The 23,087-nt window shown below is 45.8% G+C and overlaps 2 non-coding genes across 2 annotated transcripts; both read left to right on the plus strand.

Moving 5' to 3' along the window:
- Positions 1 to 1,200: 1,200 nt before the first annotated feature.
- Positions 1,201 to 1,272, plus strand: trnaw-cca (transfer RNA tryptophan (anticodon CCA)). Its single transcript has one exon. It is a non-coding gene; the product is annotated as a tRNA-Trp (tRNA).
- Positions 1,273 to 21,417: 20,145 nt separating this feature from the next.
- On the plus strand, positions 21,418 to 21,502 carry trnak-uuu (transfer RNA lysine (anticodon UUU)). The gene is given in 2 exon segments: positions 21,418 to 21,454; positions 21,467 to 21,502. It is a non-coding gene; the product is annotated as a tRNA-Lys (tRNA).
- Positions 21,503 to 23,087: the final 1,585 nt, after the last annotated feature.

The raw sequence follows: 23,087 nt of genomic DNA on the forward strand, positions 1-23,087 counted from the left end.
TAGATCTCCTTTATGGTCCCTAATCGTCCCCGCCCCTCCTCTTACTACCCGTTTCCTGTTAACATGTCTGTTGAAGACTTTTTGATTCACTTTTATGTTTCCCGCTTCATCTTACTCTCTATCTCTCTTATTATCCAGGGAGCTCTGACTTTATTTGCCCGACCTTTCTACCTCGTTGGAATGTACCTTCTATGTACCCGAATCATCTTTTTAAATTACTGTCCAATTATAGTTTTGCCTGACAATCTTTGATTCCAATTTACCGGGGCCAGATCTGTTCTCATCCCACTGAAATTGACTCTCCTCCAATTGAGTACATTTACTTTAGAGTGGACAGAGTCCATTTCCATAGCTATTCTAATCCTTATGATACTGATCGCTGCTCCCTAAATGCTCCCCCACTGACACTTGCTCCACTTGGCCCGCCTCATTCCCTTGAACCAAGTCCAGCAATGCCTCCTTCCTCAGTGGGCCAGAAACGTACTGGTCGAGAAAGTTATCCTGAACACATTTCAAAAATTCTTCCCCTTCTTTGCGCCTTATATTATTGTTATCTCAGTCTATATTAGGATAGTTGAAATCCCCTGTTATCACCACTCTATGGGTTATGCACCTCTCTATAATTTCCCTGAAAATTTGCTCCTCTGTATCCGTCCCACCAGCTGTTGGCCTATAGAATACACCAAGTAGTGTAATCGCACCTCGATTGTTCCTTAACTCGAACTCAGTCCCCAGGAGAAATTCCCTCCTTCCTGGGAACTTTTTGTTAAGCAGAAGTTAGCAGCAAAAAGTGTTCGTGGTGGAACTGAGAAATGTTTAAACAGCCGGCACCCTGTAAAACAGAGCTCCAAGTGTCGGTTTAAATAAAGTCCTGAACTGACAGAGCGACGGACAGATGAGGATTGAATTAAATCCCAATTCACTGAATCTAAACAAGGTTTAAATAAATGAATCTGTCAGGAGTGGGATTCCTGAGCTTGTGTGTGAGCTGAAACTGGATCGGTCCCGTTCTGTAAAGACTGAATGGCAGGCGGCTCCCAGACAGGGCTCAGGCCGGGACTGGCAGCTCTCCGCTGGGAACGGCTGGATTGGAGAGCGGGGCTCCTGCGCTGTTGCTGCTGCTGCTTCCGCCTCTTCGAGTCCCTGTGGCGGTCGGTACCGATCTCCCTCCTATGGATCCGGCTCCAGGTGGGTGCTGTGGACCTCGTGGCGCAACGGTAGCGCGTCTGACTCCAGATCAGAAGGATGCGTGTTCGAATCACGTCGGGGTCATTGCATTTTCACAACGTTTCAGTATCACTCTGTTTTATCGCGGGGCAGTCTTTCAGGGATGGTCTGTTCACTGTGTGTAAAATAATATTTATCACAGAATGAACACACCACAGAAGGAGGCCATTCGACCCATCAATCCCTTACCTGCCTTTTGTAAGACCAATCCCATTGGTCCCATTCCCCGTCCCTTTCCCCGGGGCCCTGCATTTTCCCCTTCAAGTATTTATCAAATTCCTTTTTGAAAGCCACGATTGAATCTGCTTCCACCGCCCTTTCAGGCAGCGCATTCCAGATCATAACCATTCGCTGCGTAAAAAAGATTTTCCTCATGTCGCCTTTGGTTCTTTTGCCAATCACCTGAAATCTGTGTCCTCTGGTTCTCGACACTTCCGCCAATGGGAACAGCTTCTCTTTATTAACTTTATCTGAACCCTTCATGACTTTGAACACTTCTATCAAATCTCCTCTGAACCTTCTCTGCTCGAAGGAGAACAACCCCAGCACGGGGTAAATGCGGTCAATTAGCACCAATTTATTTATTTGGGCATTAAACAAAGTGTGAGAGACTGGCGAGGCGTTGTGGGAACGGAGCTCACTGCTTTAAGACAATAAATCCAATCACTGCGTGGGCGCTGGGTTCAAATCTCGCCACTGATAGAATTTCTGGCAATGTTCATTTTGATCTGTTCGCAGAAAACCCGATTGTCGTGCGATGGAGCAGAGGATGTGAAAGAAGCTGAAAGTGGAAGTGCAGATATTAGTTTCATCACAGTGACTGGACACGTTTCCACAGGTTCGGGCCTCTCACCTTAAGATTCTTTCCAGCAGAGTGGGACAGGTGATCAGAGTGACCGGACTCCAGCGGCGCAATCGGTCAGTGCGCGGTCCTTATCTGACAGAACAGGGTCGGGAAATACCGAGGTTGTTAATTCGAGTCTCACCGAGATTAAACAATCCTTTTGCTTGTAAACATTTTGACCGGAGTTGAAGGTACAATTAGTTTGTTCCAAAATGCATCTACTTATTTGTATTGCCATGTGGTTCCTCCGGATTACGCTGTTGCAATAGCAGATGAGATGTTCAGTATTACTTGTTTACAGGAGGGACGCTGCGGTTTTGGAGACACAAACTATGATTTTGATCCATCTACAAATCGTGGGATTTAACTGGAGCTTTAAACCAGCGCCTTCGACCGCTCAGCCAGGATACTTTCCAACCTGCACTTCAGGAGCTAGTTTTACAGGAATAGAATTACTGCAAGCAAGAATTCTCCCCCTCAAGCACCAATGCTCACACGGCAGCAGGATGCATGTGTCCAGTTAGAAACCTGTCTGAAGGAACATTCAGTCTGACAGAGCCGGAAGTCCAGCAGATTGACTTTCGGTCTGAGCAGATGTTGAGTCTCCTCCTTGAGAGAGTTTCGCCAATCCAGCTCAGAGTGGATTTAGAATCATAAATCCGGGTGTGACTGGAGCCACTTGTGTAAGATGTAGTGTCGGGGGCAGTTTCACATCCTTGACGGACATTAATGACCCTGCTGCAAAATTTCACTTCCCAGCTCCCGATCCGTGAACTAAAACCCAACTCTGGTGGGACTCGAACCCACAACCTTTGAATATCTGCTCCAATCACGAAATAGAAGTCCAACACGCTATCCATTGCACCACGGAGTCAGTTATGTTATGAAAGGGGGAGCGGGGATCCTGTGCTGTGGTTGAGGCGGTCAGGCTGCTCCTGTTTCGGCCTCTCACATTCCGAGAGCCGCGGCGGCAGTCTGCACCGATCGCCCTCCAATGGATCCGGCTCCAGCCGCTTGTTGTGGGCCTGGTGCAAGAACAGTCGCGTCTGACTCCACATCAGAAGGCTGCGTGTTTTGAACCAGGTAGAAATCACAGCATTTTCATTGTGGCTCAGGGTCCTGCCGACTGATTTTAGATCGGGACAGTGTTTTAGTGATGGGATGTTCAGTGTTTGTGCAACAATATCAAAAATAATTTTGATACATTAATGAGCTTTTTTTCTGTTACTTTCTATTTCCACCCTCTCCAGTTTTATGTAGAAACAGTTCACAACGTTTAAGGGATGTGGTGTGCAGTGTTTGTGGAATCAGTGTAATTAAATTTGATACTTTCATCTGTTCCTTCTCCAACCCAGACCCTTATCATTAGATTTGTAGCTTCACCCTGTTTAAAATAGATTACTCAGTGATAGAAATAAATCAGTAACAACCCCGAAACCTCAGCGGGTATATTTGTTCCAATACTTTGTGACGGTCTCGATTTCCATTCAAATTTTCAATCAGCAATTCCCAACGGGTGTTTTGGGTTTGACAAACTAATTTAAGTACTTGACTGTTTCCTGGAAATGATCCAGTGGGGATTTCCTTACCCGTACAGATATAGAAATAAATACATTCCATCATTTCACAAATGACAGTTGCGTAAATAAATATATCGCGATATCCAACATGGAAAAGCAGCTCTTCGTGTTCATAAAAAAACTTCCACATTTTATTTTATTAATCCACTTAGGTTTCAATACGGAACATATATTCAGAGCATCCCTCTAAACTTAAAGAATGGTAAAACAATTGCAGATTTTACAAATCCGTAACACGCTATCGTATAATTAAGATTAATCCCTACTTTGTGAAAGTTGTATTCTAATTGTCTTTATGATGTTATGAAAAATATTTCTCGATGAACGTCCCTAACTTAACGGAGAAACTAAGATGAAAACCAAAAGGATTTTTCAAAAACGATATGATCAGTTCCCCTTCTCCTTTCTTTAATTGTTACCTTTTGCTAATTGTTCATCTTGATCCGTTTGCTTCAATTTTCCTCAGTCATTTATGGTGAATTTTCTATCTGTTAACGTTCTTAAATATTTGATTTGTTTCCTCTCTCCATCTTGACTTGTGATTTGTTGATCTCCATGTAAAAGTCTGAAACAGAAATGTGTTTATATTCAGGCGTGACTCTGAAGTGTGAGACCGAGAGGTGATGCCGGATGTGTGACCGAGAGAACAACTGCTGGAGGCAGAACTGTCCGTAACCTAACATACCCCGTGTGGCATTGCTCATGGTCGGTCGGATGACAATGTTTTATATTGACTGGACGGCTATGTATATAACACACAACGGATTTTAATGCTGCTTTAACTCCACAAAGTATAATCACCATAAATGACCAAAGTCTCAGATCAGTTAGAATTGAATTGCTGTTGGTGAGGGGAGTTTGTACATTGGAAGGAGTTTATATATTTACAGCTCCAGGTAAACCTGCAAACCTCCCTCGCCTGTAGGTGACGTCACCATGAGGTGTCGACCTTGCTTTGCGCTTCTGGACTTCTGAAGTGTGATTGAACCTGACCAAAAGTTTCCGATAATTAGTGAGGAAGGAAGGTATCAGTGTAAATGGGAGATAGAAACGTGGATATTTCACTGGGTACCATGGGAACCAGATACACTGCTCATTCCAGTTAATTGTCCAGCAGGAAACAGAAATCATTCTCTTCAACTGTACTCGCCCGAAGGAAAAGGAAACAAACAAAACTGCTCAGTTCTTTGTTTTAGCTTCTTCTGTTGGTTTACGTTCACTCACCGAGAAAGTGAGAGAGAGACTGAGAGATTGGATTGGCTTTTTCACTTTATAATCAATTATACTTTGTACTTATTGTTAGAGACGGTTCCATCCCAACAATCCTGTGCCTGACCTTCTCATTGATACTCAGATGTGTTCAAAATGAGTTTCAACCAATTTTACAAAAGCTGAACAGCGAAAACTGCTCTGAAACCAGCTTCGATGAGCAACTCTTCATGGAGATTCGGTTGCTGGTTGTAAGTAAAGAAGTTTGTACAATCAGCCCTCTGGAGCAATATCCTCAAAAGGTGTTTCGGACACATTGTATGAGGGGTCCGCCTGTACAGTGCAGGAACACTTACATACTGCAGATCTGGAATCCTTTCCTTGTTGGCTCCGGAACTAATACAAATACCGCTCTGTGTTATTTTGTTGCTTAATTCACAAATTGGGTAAATATCACAAAAGGCCCCTACCAAACGGGCACTTTGAGCAGCTCAGCCACGGGGCCAAATCAAACTGCAAATTCACCACCTCCTCTCACTGATACCTGTCAGATACCCGCCACTGTCTGGTGGAGTTTGAGGCCGTTTGGTACATTTCTATATCTCTTGTCTATTTCGCTGTGTTCACCGACACTGTCTGCATCTCTCGCTGTGTTCATCTCTCTGTGTCAATCTGTGGGTTGATTCTGAATGAAAAATGAAATAAAACACGTTAGTCATCAGCTGGGCCAGTGGCGCAATGGATAACGCGTCTGACTACGGATCAGAAGATTGTAGTTTCGACTCCAACCTGGCTCGGATTTATGCAATTTTCCCTCTGACACTGGGGAACGAAGAATCAAATTTCATAATAAAATATTGTTTATGGTGAATCAGAAAAGAAAACATTCCATTTTCAATGATTTCGGTTCAGTTCTGTCTGGAATGAAACTGTGACCACAACGTGTTTCGAACACGCCGCCTTTTAAGTTGATGTCAGGCTCGCTAACATTACAGCACGAGGTGTGGGCACCGCACTGATAACCTTCAGGTGTATCCGGGCCTTTCAGACACTTCGTGTGACACAAGAGCTTTCCAATCCCCGCCAGCTCCTGGACACCGAGACTTCCGTTCGAAGCAGCATTCACCGCCAGGACCGCTATTCCGCTCCCTTTGCCGGTCTGCATAAAATCCGATGCTAAAATTACAAAGTAGGACGGACAGTATCTGGAAAACAGTTCAACTTTCAGTGTTCAGACTTTGGGGAGAGCTGTGAACAGGACTTTGGGTAAATATAAATTGGGTGTGGATTAGGAGTTAGCTGTTCTGTTATGAACTGTGGGTGTGTATATATGAGTGAGATGTTTATATATGAACTGTGGGTGTGTATATATGAGTGTGATGTTTATCTATGAACTGTGGGTGTGTATATATGAGTGTGATGTTTATATATGAACTGTGGGTGTGTATATATGAGTGCGATGTTTATATATGAACTGTGGGTGTGTATATATGAGTGTGATGTTTATATATGAACTGTGGGTGTGTATATATGAGTGCGATGTTTATATATGAACTGTGGGTGTGTATATATGAGTGTGATGTTTATATATGAACTGTGGGGTGTATATATGAGTGTGATATTTATATATGAACTGTGGGGTGTATATATAAGTGCGATGTTTATATATGAACTGTGGGTGTGTATATATCAGTGTGATGTTTATATATGAACTGTGGGTGTGTATATATGAGTGTGATGTTTATATATGAACTGTGGGTGTGTGTATATATGAGTGCGATGTTTATATATGAACTGTGGGTGTGTATATATCAGTGTGATGTTTATATATGAACTGTGGGTGTGTATATATGAGTGTGATGTTTAGACATGAAGTGCGGATTGACCGGGAGGGGCAATTCCTCCTGGGGTTATATTTTCTTCCAACATAATGACACAAAGTTCAATTTGCAGTGGGACGGAAATCGCTCAGTTGGGAGGGCTTTAGAATAAAGATCTCAAGATCTCGGGTTTCACAAGTTTGAGTTATTTCGTTTCTGCCTCTTTGAATCCCAGAATCATTGAATGGTGACAGCACGGAGGGAGACCGTTCGGCACGTCGAGTCCGTGCTGGCACTCTGCAAGAGCAATCCAGCTTGTCACAACCCCCCGCCCCACTCCCCCAGTTTACCCGTAGCCCTGCATTTTTTCCCTTCAAGTACTTATCCAATTCCCTTTTGAAAGCCACGATTGAATCTGCCTACAGCACTCACTTCGGCAGTGAATTCCAGATCTTAACCACTCGCTGTGCAAAAGCGTTTTTCCTCATGTTGACTTTGATTCTTTTGCAATCTCCATAAATCTTTGTCCTCTGGTTCTTGACCCTTCCGTCCATGGGAGCAGTTTCTCTCGATCCACTCTGTCTAGAATCTTCATGTTTTTAAAAACATCGATGAAATATCCTCTCAACATTCTCTGCTCTGAGGAGAACAACCCCAGCTTCTCCAGTCTATCCACGTAACTGAAGTCCTTCATTCCTGGAACCTTTCTAATAAATCTGTTCTGCGCCTTCTCAAAGGCCTTCACATCCTTCCTAAAGTGCGGTGCCAAGAACTGGACACAATACTGCAGTTGTGGCCGAACCAGTGTTTTATAAAGGTTCATCATAACTTCCTTCCTTATGTACTCTATGCCTCTATTTGTAAAGCCCGCGATCCTGTATGCTTCTTTAACCGCTTTCTCAATCTGCCCGGCCATCTTTAAAGATTTGTTCACATGAACCCCCAGATTTCTCGGTTCCTGCAGCTCCTTTCGAATTGTGCCCTTCAGTTTATTTCTCCTCTCCTCGTTCTTCCACCAAAATGTATCGCTTCGCACTTCTTTGCGTTAAATTTCATCTGCCATGTTTCTGCCCATTCCACCAACCTGTCTTTGTCCTGTCACTCTCCTCCTCACTGTTGTTGGACTGGAAAAATACGCTTGTGAACCCAGATCAAAAACCTCCAGCCTCCCCTCACCTAACCTGATATATATATAATAAAGAATGATTAGCCACTCCTATCCTCACAAAAATTCGATAGTTAAATCGCACATGTCGCATTTAGGCAGCAGCAAAGCATGATGGGATACTTGACCATTATGGGAGCAGTTCGTAACCCACACTGTAAGAGCTGACAAAGGCAGGTTTGTTGGATTTATGGCCACCCCCTCGCTTATCTCCAGAGCACACTAAGGAATGTTTACTCAAGGACATTGTTTATCCTAACTAACTCACTTCGGATGATTAAGGGAGAAGCGATGGATATCTCCAAGGTCACCCCAGCACAAAAGGGAGTGAGGGATGAGCTGGTCAGGACTTGTGAAGACCCCCGCCCAGTCTCAATGTTTGGGACTTATGTGTTTACTGATAAGGGCCCTCCTCAGGAATGTGAGATGTTTAATGTCATGGGACGACCCAAGGTAGCCCCTGACAAGTGAGTGGCAGACTATACCACCCAATGAAACCCACTGTAGTTATGTAAACATGTACCCTCACCGTTCACAGCAGGTGGGTGTTGCTTATTGAAAGGTATAAACATGCTTGTAGTGCTGATGTTCCTTTGAGAGTTGGTCACGAGCTTGAGGAAGCTGACCACTCTCCCTTTGTGCACAAAGTTTTCTAATAAACTTTAACTTTGTCAGCAGTTCCGTCTCCGTCTGGTTTTGCTCCAAAAATTCGAGTCTAACAGTTGGTGTCAGAAGTGGGATACTGCGCTGCAGGTAGGCTAACGGATCCTGTATTGGAGGGTACGTGGTATAGTGAAACAGGATAGCCCTGTACTCCAGATGGGGGGTGCCCCTGCATAAAGCCCTCGAGGGTGAGGCCGGTAGCCTCTGGTAGGGGCTCGGCTCATTATTGGAGACAGGATTGGCAGTGGCACTTGCCGCAGTATTAAAATTATCCACGTAGTAAAATTCCTCACGGAGACCACGGAATTGACTAGACCTGTAGGTTTAATGTAGAAGGAGAAATGTTGATCTTTATATCTTTATTCATCCAGGGAGCTCGAGCTTTGGATGCTGTTCCTTTCCTCCTCGTGGGAATCTGTCTACTCTGTACCCAAACCAACTCCTCCTTGAAGGCCTCCCACTGTTCAATTACTCTTCTGCCTGCCAATTTTTGATTCCAATCCACACGGACAAGATCCCTTTTTAACTCACTGGAATGAGCCCTCCTCCAGTTAAGAATTTTCACATTTGACTGTCCCCTGTCCTTTTCCATAACTGTTCTAAACCTAATGAGATTATGATCACTGCTGCCCCACTGAAACATGCTCCACCTGCCCCACTTCATTCTCCACACCGAGCCCACTGCTGTACTCACACTCTCTCACACTCACTCTCTCACACTCTCACACACTCACTCACATTCACTCTCACATTCCTCTCTCACCCTTTCACTCATGGATTCGGGCCACTGAAAGATGATGCGATGGGTTTGGATTTCAGCACAGGGAGGATGGAGAGTGTGTGGGACGGGGATTTACAGCTTTGAGGAATGAGAGAGGAAATAATGTTCCATAGAAAGTAGAGTTGTCTGATCTGAATTTCTATCCTGTACTTACATTGATAACTTTTATGAACTCCTTTTACAGGGGAGGATTTGCAGAGGGAAACTCAAACCAAAGATCACATCAAGATCTGACAGAGTCACTCGATTCATCAGGACCTGAATATCATCGGCCTTTGAATGTGGAAGGAGAAATGTTTGTCTGTTCTATCCATGGGAGAAGGTTTCAAACATCAGTGTGAGTGGAAAAGCACCGAGACACACACCCGAGTGAGAGTGTTCCAGTGCACTGACTGTGGAAAGAGCTTTAACCAGTTACACAGCCAGAAAAAAACATCGCACCATTCACAGTGGGGAGAAACCGTACACGTGTTCTGTGTGTGGACGAGGTTTCAACTGATCGTCCAACCTGGAGAGACACAAGGACACCCGGACCATGGAGAAACCGTGGAAATGCGGGGACTGTGGGAAGGGATTCAATTACCCGTCACAGCTGGAAACTCATCGACGCCGTCACACTGGGGAGAGGCCGTTCACCTGCTCCGTGTGTGGGAAGGGATTCAGTCAGTCATCCGGCCTCCTGACACACCAGCGAGTTCACACTGGGGAGAGACCTTTTAAATGTTCTGACTGTGAGAAGAGGTTTGAATGCAAAAGTAACCTGCTGAAACACCAACGCACTCACACTGGGGAGAGGCCGTTCACCTGCTCCGTGTGTGGGAAGGGATTCAATCGGTCATCACACCTTCTGTCACACCAGCGAGTTCACTCTGATGAGAGTCCTTTTAAATGTTCTGACTGTGAGAAGAGATTTAAAAGCAAAATTCATCTGCTGACACACCAACGCACTCACACTGGAGAGGGGCCGTTCATCTGCTCTGTGTGTGGGAAGGGATTCACTTGGGCATCCAACCTGCTGAGACACCAGCGAGTTCACACTGGGGAGAGGCCGTTCACCTGCTCTGCGTGTGGGAAGAGATTCACTCGGTCATCACACCTTCTGACACACCAGCGAGTGCACTCCGATGAGAGACCTTTTAAATGTTCTGACTGTGAGAAGAGATTTAAAAGCAAAATTCATCTGCTGACACACAAACGCACCCACACTGGGGAGAGACCGTTCACCTGCTCTGCGTGTGGGAAGGGATTCACTCGGTCATCCACCCTGCTGATGCACCAATGCTCCCACACTGGGGAGAGGCCATTCTCCTGCTCTGTGTGTGGGAAGAGATTCATTCAGTCATCCAACCTGCTGAGACACCAGCGAGTTCACACTGGGGAGAGGCCGTTCTCCTGCTCCGTGTGTAAGGAGAGATTCACTCGGTCATCCCTCCTTCTGTCACACCAGCGAGTTCACACTGAGAGACCTTTAAATGTTCTGACTGTGGGAAGAGATTTAAAATCAGAAACGAACTGCTGAGACATCGATGCACTCACACTGGGGAGAGACTTTTCACCTGCTCCGTGTGTGGGAAGAGATTCACTCGATCATCCCATCTTCTGAAACATTAATACAGTCACTAATGTATCCAATCTGGCATTCAAGAGAAACAGACTTACCCAGAGAGGCGTTAGAATGTTCAGCTCGCCACCACAAGGAGTAGTTAAGGCGAATAGAATGGATGCATTTACGGGGAAGCTGGATAAGCACATAGAGGAGAAGGGAATATTAGAGTTTGCTCATAGGGTTAGATGAAGAGGGGTTGGAGGAGGCTCGTCTGCAGCATAAACACCGGTATAGTCTAGTTGGGCCGAATTGCCTGTTTCTGTGATGTACATTCGATGTAAGCTCCATGTGACACAGTTTTACCAACTCACTGAATCTATCAATTTCCCTTTGTAACTTTATGCTCCCATCTGCACTACTCACTGCGCCTCCTAACTCGATGTCAGCGACAAACGTGAGTGTTCGGCTCTCTATTCCTTCATCTCCCTCATTTATACATATCGGAAAAAGCTGATGCTCCAGAACTAATCACATCCGGCCAATTTGAGTACATCCCTTATTATCCCGGGCCTCTGCCTCCCACCTTCTAACCAACTCCCGACCCATTTCAATCGGTTGCCTTAAATTCCACGCACGCTAATTTTTGTTGACAGTCTCTTATGTGGTCCCTTATTGGATGCCTTTGGAAGTCAATGTCCATCTAACACCCAGAGACACTCCATTATCGAGCACGTTAGTTACATCTTCAAAAAGTTCAACGAGCTTTGTTAGACTTGACTTCCCCTTTACAAATCCATGCTGGCTCTCTCTGATTACTCCATATTTATTCAAGTGTTCAGTCATTCTTTCCCCAATAACGGATACTGGTAACTTCCCCACAACAGGCGTCAGACTGATAGGCCTAGAATTTCCAACTTTATCTCTCCGACCCATCCGAAATAATGGAGTGACATTGACAATGTTTCAATTAAAGCAACAATTCCTGAATCAAGAGAGTTTTGATCGATCATGAGTAAGCATGTACAAGTTCCTTACCTATTCCTCTTATTCCCCTGGGATGGTAAACATCAGGTCCTGGAGATTTGACAATCTTCAATCTCATTATTTTCTCCATTGCCATTATTTTATTTACACTGAATCCCCTTGATTTATTTACAGTTTTCCTCGTGTCTCTGCTATGTTCGCCTCATCCTTTTCTATGAAGACCGATGCAAAGTAAATATTTAGCAACTCTGCCATTTCCTGATTTTCAATTACAATATCACCTCCATCTGTCTTTAAGGGGCCCACATTACTCTTAGTCACCCTTTTTTCTCTTAATATACCTGTAAATACCTTGATTGTTGTCGTTATTTTCCTTCACAAGTTTTTGCTCCTTTTCCCTTTTTGGACCTCTTCGGTTTTTTCGTTTCAGCACCACAATAAACAAGACTTCGCTGTAAAGTTCAGCTCAATAGTTCTCCAATGTCAGAGCGAGAATTGTCTGAACCCCGAATTTATTTAATGTAACAAACACAAGCACACTTAATCATCGGTGTATCAACGCACTGATGGATACACAAAGATAAACACAGCGAGAAATGCAGGCAGTATCAGGATGCACAGGTAAACGGACAAGGGAAATAGACAAAGATAAAACGGTCTGTGCCTCGAACAGACAGTAACGTGTCGCTGATCGATATTAGTGATGATGTGGAGATGCCGGTGATGGACTGGGGTTGACAATTGTAAACAATTTTACAACACCAAGTTATAGTCCAGCAATTTTATTTTAAATTCACAAGCTTTCGGAGGCTTCCCCCTTCCTCAGGTGAACGATGTGAAATGAAGTCCTCGAAATGAAATCGCATTTATAATTCACAGAACAATGCTTGGTGAGTACAGACAGTTTTTTCAACTGCCCGTTGCCAAGGCAATCAGTGTGCAGACAGACAGGTGTTACCTGCCAGGTCTCACAGAATATACAAATCACAAAAAAAAAACCAACAAACAAAAAAAAACAGAGATAGAGAGGTAGAAACATAGAAAAGACAGCAACTGACCCGTTATATTAAAAACAGATAACATTTGTTCGCTGGTGGGGTAACGTGTAGCGTGACATGAACCCAAGATCCCGGTTGAGGCCGTCCTCATGGGTGCGGAACTTGGCTATCAATTTCTGCTCGACGATTTTGCGTTGTCGTGTGTCTCGAAGGCCGCCTTGGAGAACGCTTACCCGAAGGTCGGTGGATGAATGTCCTTGACTGCTGAAGTGTTCCCCGACTGGGAGGGAACCCTCCTGTTTGGCGATTGTTGCGCGGTGTCCGTTCATCCGTTGTCGCAGCGTCTGCATGGTCTCGCCAATGTACCATGCTCTGGGGCATCCTTTCCTGCAACGTATGAGGTAGACAACGTTGGCCGAGTCACAGGAGTATGAACCATGCACCTGGTGGGTGGTGTCATCTCGTGTGATGGTGGTATCTGTGTCGATGATCTGGCATGTCTTGCAGAGATTACCGTGGCAGGGTTGTGTGGTGTCGTGGACGCTGTTCTCCTGAAAGCTGGGTAATTTGCTGCGAACGATGGTCTGTTTGAGGTTAGGTGGCTGTTTAAAGGCGAGTAGTGGAGGTGTGGGGATGGCCATAGCGAGGTGTTTGTCCTCATTGATGACATGTTGAAGGCTGCGGAGAGCATGGCGTAGTTTCTCCGCTCCGGGGAAGTACTGGACGACAAAGGGTACTCTGTTGGTTGCATCCCGTGTTAGTCTCCTGAGGAGGTCTATGCGATTTTTTGCTGTGGCCCGTCGGAACTGTCGATCGATGAGTCGAGCGTCATATCCCGTTCTTACTAGGGCGTCTTTCAGCGTCTGTAGGTGTCCATCGCGTTCCTCCTCGTCTGAGCAGACCCTGTGTATTCGCAGGGCCTGTCCATAGGGGATGGCCTCTTTGACGTGGTTAGGGTGGAAGCTGGAAAAGTGGAGCATCGTGAGGTTGTCCGTGGGCTTGCGGTAGAGTGAGGTGCTGAGGTGCCCGTCTTTGATGGAGATTCGTGTGTCCAAGAAAGAAACTGATTCTGAGGAGTAGTCCATGGTGAGCTTGATGGTGGGATGGAACTTGTTGATGTTATCGTGTAGTCTCTTTAGTGATTCCTTGCCGTGGGTCCATAGAAAGAAAATATCGTCGATGTATCTGGTGTATAGTGTTGGTTGGAGGTCTTGTGCAGTGAAGAAGTCCTGCTCGAACTTGTGCATGAAAATGTTGGCGTATTGGGGTGCGAATTTGGTCCCCATGGCTGTTCCGTGTGTTTGGGTAAAGAACTGGTTATCGAAGGTGAAGACATTGTGATCCAGGATGAAACGGATGAGTTGTAGGATGGCGTCTGGAGATTGGCTGTTGTTGGTGTTGAGTATTGATGCTGTCGCAGCGATGCCGTCATCGTGGGGGATACTGGTGTAGAGTGCCGAGACGTCCATCGTGGTGAGAAGTGTTCCTGGTTCAACTGGTCCGTGGGTACTGAGTTTTTGTAGGAAGTCTGTAGTGTCACGACAGAAGCTGGGGGTTCCCTGTACGATGGGTTTCAGGATGCCCTCGATGTATCCAGAGAGGTTCTCACACAGGGTTCCGTTGCCTGATACGATAGGACGTCCGGGTGTGTTGGCTTTGTGTATCTTTGGGAGGCAGTAGAAGTCTCCCACGTGGGGAGTACGTGGGATGAGAGTGCGTAGGATGTTTTGAAGGTCAGGATCGAAGGTCTTGATCAGTTTGTTGAGCTGGTGGGTGTGTTCTTTGGTCGGGTCTGCGGGTAACCGTCTGTAGTGTTCCTGGTTGTCCAGTTGTCGGTATGCTTCTTTGCAATAGTCCGTTCTGTTCTGTATGACAATGGCTCCTCCTTTGTCCGCTGGTTTGATGACGATGTTGCGGTTGGTCTTGAGAGCGTTGATGGCGTTGCGTTGTGCTCGGGTGACATTCTGGACTGTCTTCTGAGTGCGGCTGATGAATCTGGCATTGACGCATTTCCTGATAGCTTGAGCATACATGTCAAGCTGAGGGCAGCGACCCTCCGGAGGAGTCCAGTTTGACTCTTTCCTCTTCGGTTGCTGTACCGCGGATCCCTCTGTCTGCTGTTCCGGATCGTTGATTGTCTCATTGGGTTCGCTGCTGAAATCTTGGGGTTTGTGGTAGAATTCCCGGAGCCTCATTCTCCTGATGAATTCCTCTGTGTCCGCCGCGAGACTAGTGGGGTCCATTTTGGTAGTGGGGCAGAAATTGAGCCCTCGGCTGAGAACTTCGATTTCGTCTGGTTGAAGGGTGTGGTCGGACAAATTGACAATAGACTTCCCTGTGGTTGCAACCGTGGTACCAGGGGAAGCTTGGTCGATGCTGGTGGTGATGCCGAGTTTCTGAAGCTTCCTGCTCTTGGTTTTCATGTAGGCAGCGTAGTTCCGTTGCCTCGTCTGTTTGGCGGTATAACGTAGCTGGTCTGCTGTGTCCTGAGTACAGGTTGAGAGTATGGACTCTATCTTGGTTTCGAGGTTGTGGCGTCTGCTGTAGAGTTGGTGTATGAGATGGTTGCGGAGTGTGCGAGAGGTACGGCGGCAGAGTCTCTCAGCGTAATCCGAGTTGTATGTGGACCTGAGTGGGTTCGTGATCTGGAGTCCTTTCGGGATCTTGTCTGCTTTCTTGCAGCTCTGTAAAAACTTGATGTCTGTGTCTAAATGCGCGATCTTCTTGGATATCCTTTCCACTGTGAGCCGGCAGTTTGTGGTGTCGATGGTAGTCATGATGTGGAGATGCCGGTGATGGACTGGGGTTGACAATTGTAAACAATTTTACAACACCAAGTTATAGTCCAGCAATTTTATTTTAAATTCACAAGCTTTCGGAGGCTTCCCCCTTCCTCAGGTGAACGATGTGAAATGAAGTCCTCGAAATGAAATCGCATTTATAATTCACAGAACAATGCTTGGTGAGTACAGACAGTTTTTTCAACTGCCCGTTGCCAAGGCAATCAGTGTGCAGACAGACAGGTGTTACCTGCCAGGTCTCACAGAATATACAAATCACAAAAAAAAAACCAACAAACAAAAAAAAACAGAGATAGAGAGGTAGAAACATAGAAAAGACAGCAACTGACCCGTTATATTAAAAACAGATAACATTTGTTCGCTGGTGGGGTAACGTGTAGCGTGACATGAACCCAAGATCCCGGTTGAGGCCGTCCTCATGGGTGCGGAACTTGGCTATCAATTTCTGCTCGACGATTTTGCGTTGTCGTGTGTCTCGAAGGCCGCCTTGGAGAACGCTTACCCGAAGGTCGGTGGATGAATGTCCTTGACTGCTGAAGTGTTCCCCGACTGGGAGGGAACCCTCCTGTTTGGCGATTGTTGCGCGGTGTCCGTTCATCCGTTGTCGCAGCGTCTGCATGGTCTCGCCAATGTACCATGCTCTGGGGCATCCTTTCCTGCAACGTATGAGGTAGACAACGTTGGCCGAGTCACAGGAGTATGAACCATGCACCTGGTGGGTGGTGTCCTCTCGTGTGATGGTGGTATCTGTGTCGATGATCTGGCATGTCTTGCAGAGGTTACCGTGGCAGGTTTGTGTGGTGTCGTGGACGCTGTTCTCTTGAAAGCTAGGTAATTTGCTGCGAACGATGGTCTGTTTGAGGTTGGGTGGCTGTTTAAAGGCGAGTAGTGGAGGTGTGATACATCGACGATATTTTCTTTCTATGGACCCACGGCAAGGAATCACTAAAGAGACTACACGATAACATCAACAAGTTCCATCCCACCATCAAGCTCACCATGGACTACTCCTCAGAATCAGTTTCTTTCTTGGACACACGAATCTCCATCAAAGACGGGCACCTCAGCACCTCACTCTACCGCAAGCCCACGGACAACCTCACGATGCTCCACTTTTCCAGCTTCCACCCTAACCACGTCAAAGAGGCCATCCCCTATGGACAGGCCCTGCGAATACACAGGGTCTGCTCAGACGAGGAGGAACGCGATGGACACCTACAGACGCTGAAAGACGCCCTAGTAAGAACGGGATATGACGCTCGACTCATCGATCGACAGTTCCGACGGGCCACAGCAAAAAATCGCATAGACCTCCTCAGGAGGCTAACACGGGATGCAACCAACAGAGTACCCTTTGTCGTCCAGTACTTCCCCGGAGCGGAGAAACTACGCCATGTTCTCCGCAGCCTTCAACATGTCATCAATGAGGACAAACACCTCGCTATGGCCATCCCCACACCTCCACTACTCGCCTTTAAACAGCCACCCAACCTCAAACAGACCATCGTTCGCAGCAAATTACCTAGCTTTCAAGAGAACAGCGTCCACGACGCCACACAACCCTGCCACGGTAACCTCTGCAAGACATGCCAGATCATCGACACAGATACCACCATCACACGAGATGACACCACCCACCAGGTGCATGGTTCATACTCCTGTGACTCGGCCAACGTTGTCTACCTCATACGTTGCAGGAAAGGATGCCCCAGAGCATGGTACATTGGCGAGACCATGCAGACGCTGCGACAACGGATGAACGGACACCGCGCAACAATCGCCAAACAGGAGGGTTCCCTCCCAGTCGGGGAACACTTCAGCAGTCATGGACATTCATCCACCGACCTTCGGGTAAGCGTTCTCCAAGGCGGCCTTCGAGACACACGACAACGCAAAATCGTCGAGCAGAAATTGATAGCCAAGTTCCGCACCCATGAGGACGGCCTCAACCGGGATCTTGGGTTCATGTCACGCTACACGTTACCCCACCAGCGAACAAATGTTATCTGTTTTTAATATAACGGGTCAGTTGCTGTCTTTTCTATGTTTCTACCTCTCTATCTCTGTTTTTTTTTGTTTGTTGGTTTTTTTTTTGTGATTTGTATATTCTGTGAGACCTGGCAGGTAACACCTGTCTGTCTGCACACTGATTGCCTTGGCAACGGGCAGTTGAAAAAACTGTCTGTACTCACCAAGCATTGTTCTGTGAATTATAAATGCGATTTCATTTCGAGGACTTCATTTCACATCGTTCACCTGAGGAAGGGGGAAGCCTCCGAAAGCTTGTGAATTTAAAATAAAATTGCTGGACTATAACTTGGTGTTGTAAAATTGTTTACGATATTAGTGAGACGAGGTGGGGAATTGGTGCTGTGGTTTAGTTGGTTAAAGCATCTGTCTTGTGAACAGGCGATCCTGGGTTCAACTCCCCGCAGTTTTTTGTGTAATTTATTATTTTTACCTAATTTGTGGAATTCAGCGACAAAGTCTCACTTTGGAATTGGTATTTGTTGAGGTTTGAGGAGGAAACCGATATCAGAATGACTGTTCAAAAACACCATTTCATCGCACAGACAGACCTCTCATAGAATGTGTCTGTCACACTTTAATTTAAGGACACGTTCTTGTTTCTGGGCTCGTCGGGGTCAGGGTATAATTCACGATTTATGTCATAGAGGAGCGAATGGTTGTCTCCTCGACCTCCGGATAGCAGTGATAAAGTTCGAGGATACACAGAAGTGGACAGGGTGGTCGGGGTCTGGAACTCACTGTCTGAAAGGGTGGTCGAGGCAGAAAACCTCAACTCATTTCAAAAGTGCATGGATGTGCATTTGAAGTGCCGTAACCTACAGGGCTACGGACCAAGCCCTGGAAAGTGGGATTACGCTGGATAGCTCTTTTTCGGCCGGCACAGACACGATGGGCCGAATGGCTTCCTTCTGTGCTGTAGCATTCTCTGATTCTATGATTCCGTGTGTGGGAAGGGATTCACTCAGTCATCACACGTACTGAGACACCAGGGAGTTCAAAAGTGACGACAGGAGTTGGATTCTGCTGTTAATCCCATCCAGGACTGAACCATGTTCATTCTGACAGTTGGGGTTTGTTTCTCCTGATGTTAATAACCCCTATAACTGGGCTGGAGTTTAATATTCTGGATATCTGTTAAATAAATCAGCTTTGTTTTAAACCCTTGTTGTAGATTTTGGTCTTTCCCACCTGAGTGTTTAGCATCACCTGACTGGAGCTCAGAAAGGACAATCTGGGGGGAGGATCGTCCGGTGGGAACAGAACTTCAGCCTGGACACAGTCCTTCAGGGCCACACTGAGAGGGGCAAACGGCACTTTGGTCTTTCTCGTCTCTCTTCACTGACAGAAAAGTCACCGTGAGGCATCCAGTCTAAAAATGACCGTGGTAATTATTCTATGAAGATTTAACCTGTTTGTGTGACAGTCCTGAGTCTACCATTTAAGGCTGGTGTTAACTCATTTAAAATAAACCCGTTTAAAATAAATGGGTTATGAATTGTGATTTCCGTGAAGCCAATGTTCCATTCCTTTATATGATTCATGTGCCTGCTCTCCGACAACAGGGTAAATGGTGGAATATCAGCCCTGCTCAGCCGGCAATGATCACGGTACATTTTCTTGCAGACAAAACACACATTGAAACCCTGGAACTTTGAGGCGATGAATCCTGAGGGAAAATGAAATTAGGGCTCGAACCATCAAACTTTCACACCAACCGATAGCACCACCGAGACAGGTGAAGAATTCACCCACTGAACCAGTAACTCACTGAGCTGAACTTTTTGATTGCAGTGACCAATAGAACAGTTGTCTCCATCCAGTCCAAAATGAATGGTTGAAACTTGCAGGAGTGAAAATCCAACAAGCCGGTCTTCACTCTTAAACCAGCAACTGTGAAGTTAAGAGAAACGTGCCGGAGAAATACTCGATTTCAGCGCGGTGACACTGGGCCAGAGTAAAGCTCAGTTAATATGATCGCCGAGTGGTGAGAGGGTGGATTTGGAATTCCTGAGCGACCGCACTGCGCATTTTCCAGATCTGCTTGGAGCACCAATCCCTTCAATTCATCACTTACAGGGACAATTCGATTCTCGGTTTCTTTTCCCTGAGCTTGGTGAAATTTTTAAAAATTGAAAGCGACCAATATCAGAGCGAACTTCGTCACCGACATGCTCACAGATACAGAGCGGCCTCACTCTACTTCAGTGAGATGAAAGACCAGAGCGGTTTCAAGGTCGAATGTAATTGCAAAGAAAGCTCATTCAATGAAAGTGCAGGTCATTGAGGTGCCTTGAAAGTCCTGATTGTTTGAACTGAATTTCTTCCGAAAGCGCTTGAGATTCAGGTGGAGTGATTTGGGGACTTCCTTTCCCTCTTTGCAAAAGTTTGAACCGCAGATCAAGATCAAAAGTCCCGGGCTAAATTCGGGATTCGCCGGGATATGAACCTCGCATCGAGAATTATACCCCGACCTCAATGAGCCCAGAAACAAGAACGTGTCGTCACATTTACGTGTCACGGTCACATTCTAAACTGGTTTGCCCTGTACTGTACATTACTTTTTAAATATTACAGATAAGCAGAGCACTTGAGCTGTCACAGCTGTGACTTTGACTTTTCTCCCTCTCCTCTCGATCTCCCCGGCAACTGCCACTAACCACAATCTTCTCTCACACTTCTCCATCAGGAAGTTCCGAGCCTCGGTTTTCAAATGAAATAACGCCCATCTCTCCAATCACCGACAGCCCAGAGAGAGTTTCATAATTTCAGCTCCCACTTTACCCAAATCCTCCTTAAAGTACCATGAAAATAATTGTCCTTAAGTCACTAATAATATAATTAAGAACTTTTATTGTCTGGGGTGTTGTTTCAGATTCCACGGCTTTTAAAGGTCACTGCGGATGTTTAACGAATCGCCTCTTGGTTGGAGGCTTCTGTGTGGGAAAGATCAGGAAGTGATAATTGAGAGACCGAGGATGAAGCTGTTTGATGGGAGCACTGGGGACACAGACCGTGCGCGGCTCCAGTGGAGCAATCGGTCAGCGCGCGTTATTTCTACAATAATTATACACTCGAGAAATGCTGGGGTTGTGAGTTTCAGCGCCATCTAAAGTAGTTGAACCTTCTAAACATTTTGACTGGAGTTCAAGGTACAACCAGTTCCATAACACATCGACTTCTTCATGTCCCCATGTGGGCACTGAGGCTCCTCTGGCCTCCCGTCTTGCAATAGCAGGCGAGAGTTTATTTGTTTATAGGAGGGAGAGGGGGCGATTGGCGAGAGCTGAAATGGTAAAGCGGCCGGCACGACATCTTTAAATCTAAAGAACCAAACACACAATTCTTCTTTCCGTGAAGCAGGGATTCATCGGTTTGAAGTGTCGTGTAGGGAAAATTCGGGAGGCAAACCTGCTGCCTGGTGTCACGGTGTAACGGGTGAAATTATTCAGCTTTCAATTGTTGATCGGCTGAAATGTCGAGAGGCCTTTCCCAGCTCCCGTGTGGAACAAGTTCAGCTTTTGAGCCATTGGGTAAAGTGTTTTTTTTAATTGCTGCGAACGAATGACAAGAAATTTTGTACAAACAAGAAGAATTGTAAAATCACGAGTTCTCTGTCCATGTTTCTTACATCATGTTCAACAGAAACAAGGATTCTCCTCAACACGTTGCTGAAAATTGTAAAAAGGAATTCTCCCCTTCTTCTCCATCGACAGGGATAATTCAGAGTCCCACCATGAATCTGTATGATGGAAACCAATCCAACAGCGAGCCTGGATAGCTCAGTCGGTAGAGCATCAGACTTTTAAAACAGGTGGTGATCTGAGGATCCAGGGTTCAAGTCCCTGTTCAGGCTAAAAGTTTTAAAACAGCTGGCAAGTTCTGCTTTTCCAGCGGACCAACATCAGCGAAAGGAGCAAGAATTGGCCATTCAGTCCCTCGAGCCTGCTCCGCCATTTGATAACGTCATCGCTGATCTTCGGCCTCAAATCCACTTTCCCGACCTATCCCCATATCCCTTGAGTTCCTTCGTGTCCAAAATTCTATCTACCTCAGTTTTGAATCTATTCAATGGCTCAGCATCCACAGCCCTCTGGGGTGGAGAATTCCAATGGTTCACAACCCTCTCAGTGAAGAAATTATTCCTCATCTCTGTACCAAATGGCCGGCCCCTTATCTTGAGATTATAACCATTAGTTGTGGACTCTCCAGCTCGGGGAAACAGCATCCCAGCATCTACCCTGTCGAGCCCTCTAAGAATTTTACATGTTTCAATGAGAACACCTCATTATTGTAAACTCCAGAGAATATAGGCCCATTCTGCTCAATCTCTCCTCACAGGACAACCCTCTTATCCCAGGAATCAATCTAGTGAACCTTTGTTGCACCCACTCTAAGGCAAGTGTATCGTTCCGCAGGTAAGGAGATCAAAACTGTACACAGTACTCCAGATGTGGTCTCACCAAAGCCCTATATAATTACAGCAAGACTTCATTTTCCTTGTACTCCAACCACCTCGCAATAAAGGCCAACACACCATTTGCTTTCCTAATTGCTTGCTGCATCTGCATGTTAACTTTCTGTGATCCGTGTACAAGGACACACAAATCCCTCTGAACACCAACATTTCATACTCTCTCACCTTTTAAAAGATATTCTGCTTTTCTATTCTTCCTACCAAAGTTAATAACCTCACATTTCCCCACTTTATACTTCATTTGCCAACTTCTAGCCCACTCACTTAACCTGTCTGTATCACTTTGCATCCTCTTTGCGTCCTCCTCACAGCTTACTTTCCCACCCAGTTTTGTATCGTCAGCAAACTTGGATACATTACACTCGGTTCCTCATCTAAGTCATTAATATAGATTGTAAATATCTGAGGCCCAAGCACTGATCTTCACGGCACCCCACTAGTTACAACCTGCCAACCCGAAAATGAACTGTTTATTCCAACTTTCTGTTTTCTCTACGTCATCAAATCCCCAATCCATGTTAATATATTACCCAGAATCCCATGAACCCTAATCTTGTTCAACAAACTTTTGTGTGGCACCTTATCGAATGCCTTTTGAAAATCCAAATATTCTACATCCACTGGTTCTCCCTTATCTACCCTGCTATCAACACCCTCAAAACCTCAAATAGATTTGTCAAACACGATTTCCCTTTCATAAAACCGTGTTGCATGTGCCTAATCATATTATGATTTTCTAAGTGCCCTGTTACCACGTCCCTAGTAATAGATTCTCGCAATTTCCCTCCTACTATTGTCAGGCTAAAGGTTCTGTAGTTCCCTGTTTTCTCTCTCCCTCTTTATTGAATAACGGGGTTACATTTGGTACCTTCCAATCCATGGGGACCTTTCTAGAATCATGGGAACTCTGGAAGATAAAACCAGTGCATCCACTTTCTCTGCAGCCACCTCTTTTTAAACCCAA

Source organism: Heptranchias perlo, unplaced genomic scaffold, assembly GCF_035084215.1.
Source record: "Heptranchias perlo isolate sHepPer1 unplaced genomic scaffold, sHepPer1.hap1 HAP1_SCAFFOLD_304, whole genome shotgun sequence".
In the NCBI taxonomy this organism is placed as follows: domain Eukaryota; kingdom Metazoa; phylum Chordata; class Chondrichthyes; order Hexanchiformes; family Hexanchidae; genus Heptranchias; species Heptranchias perlo.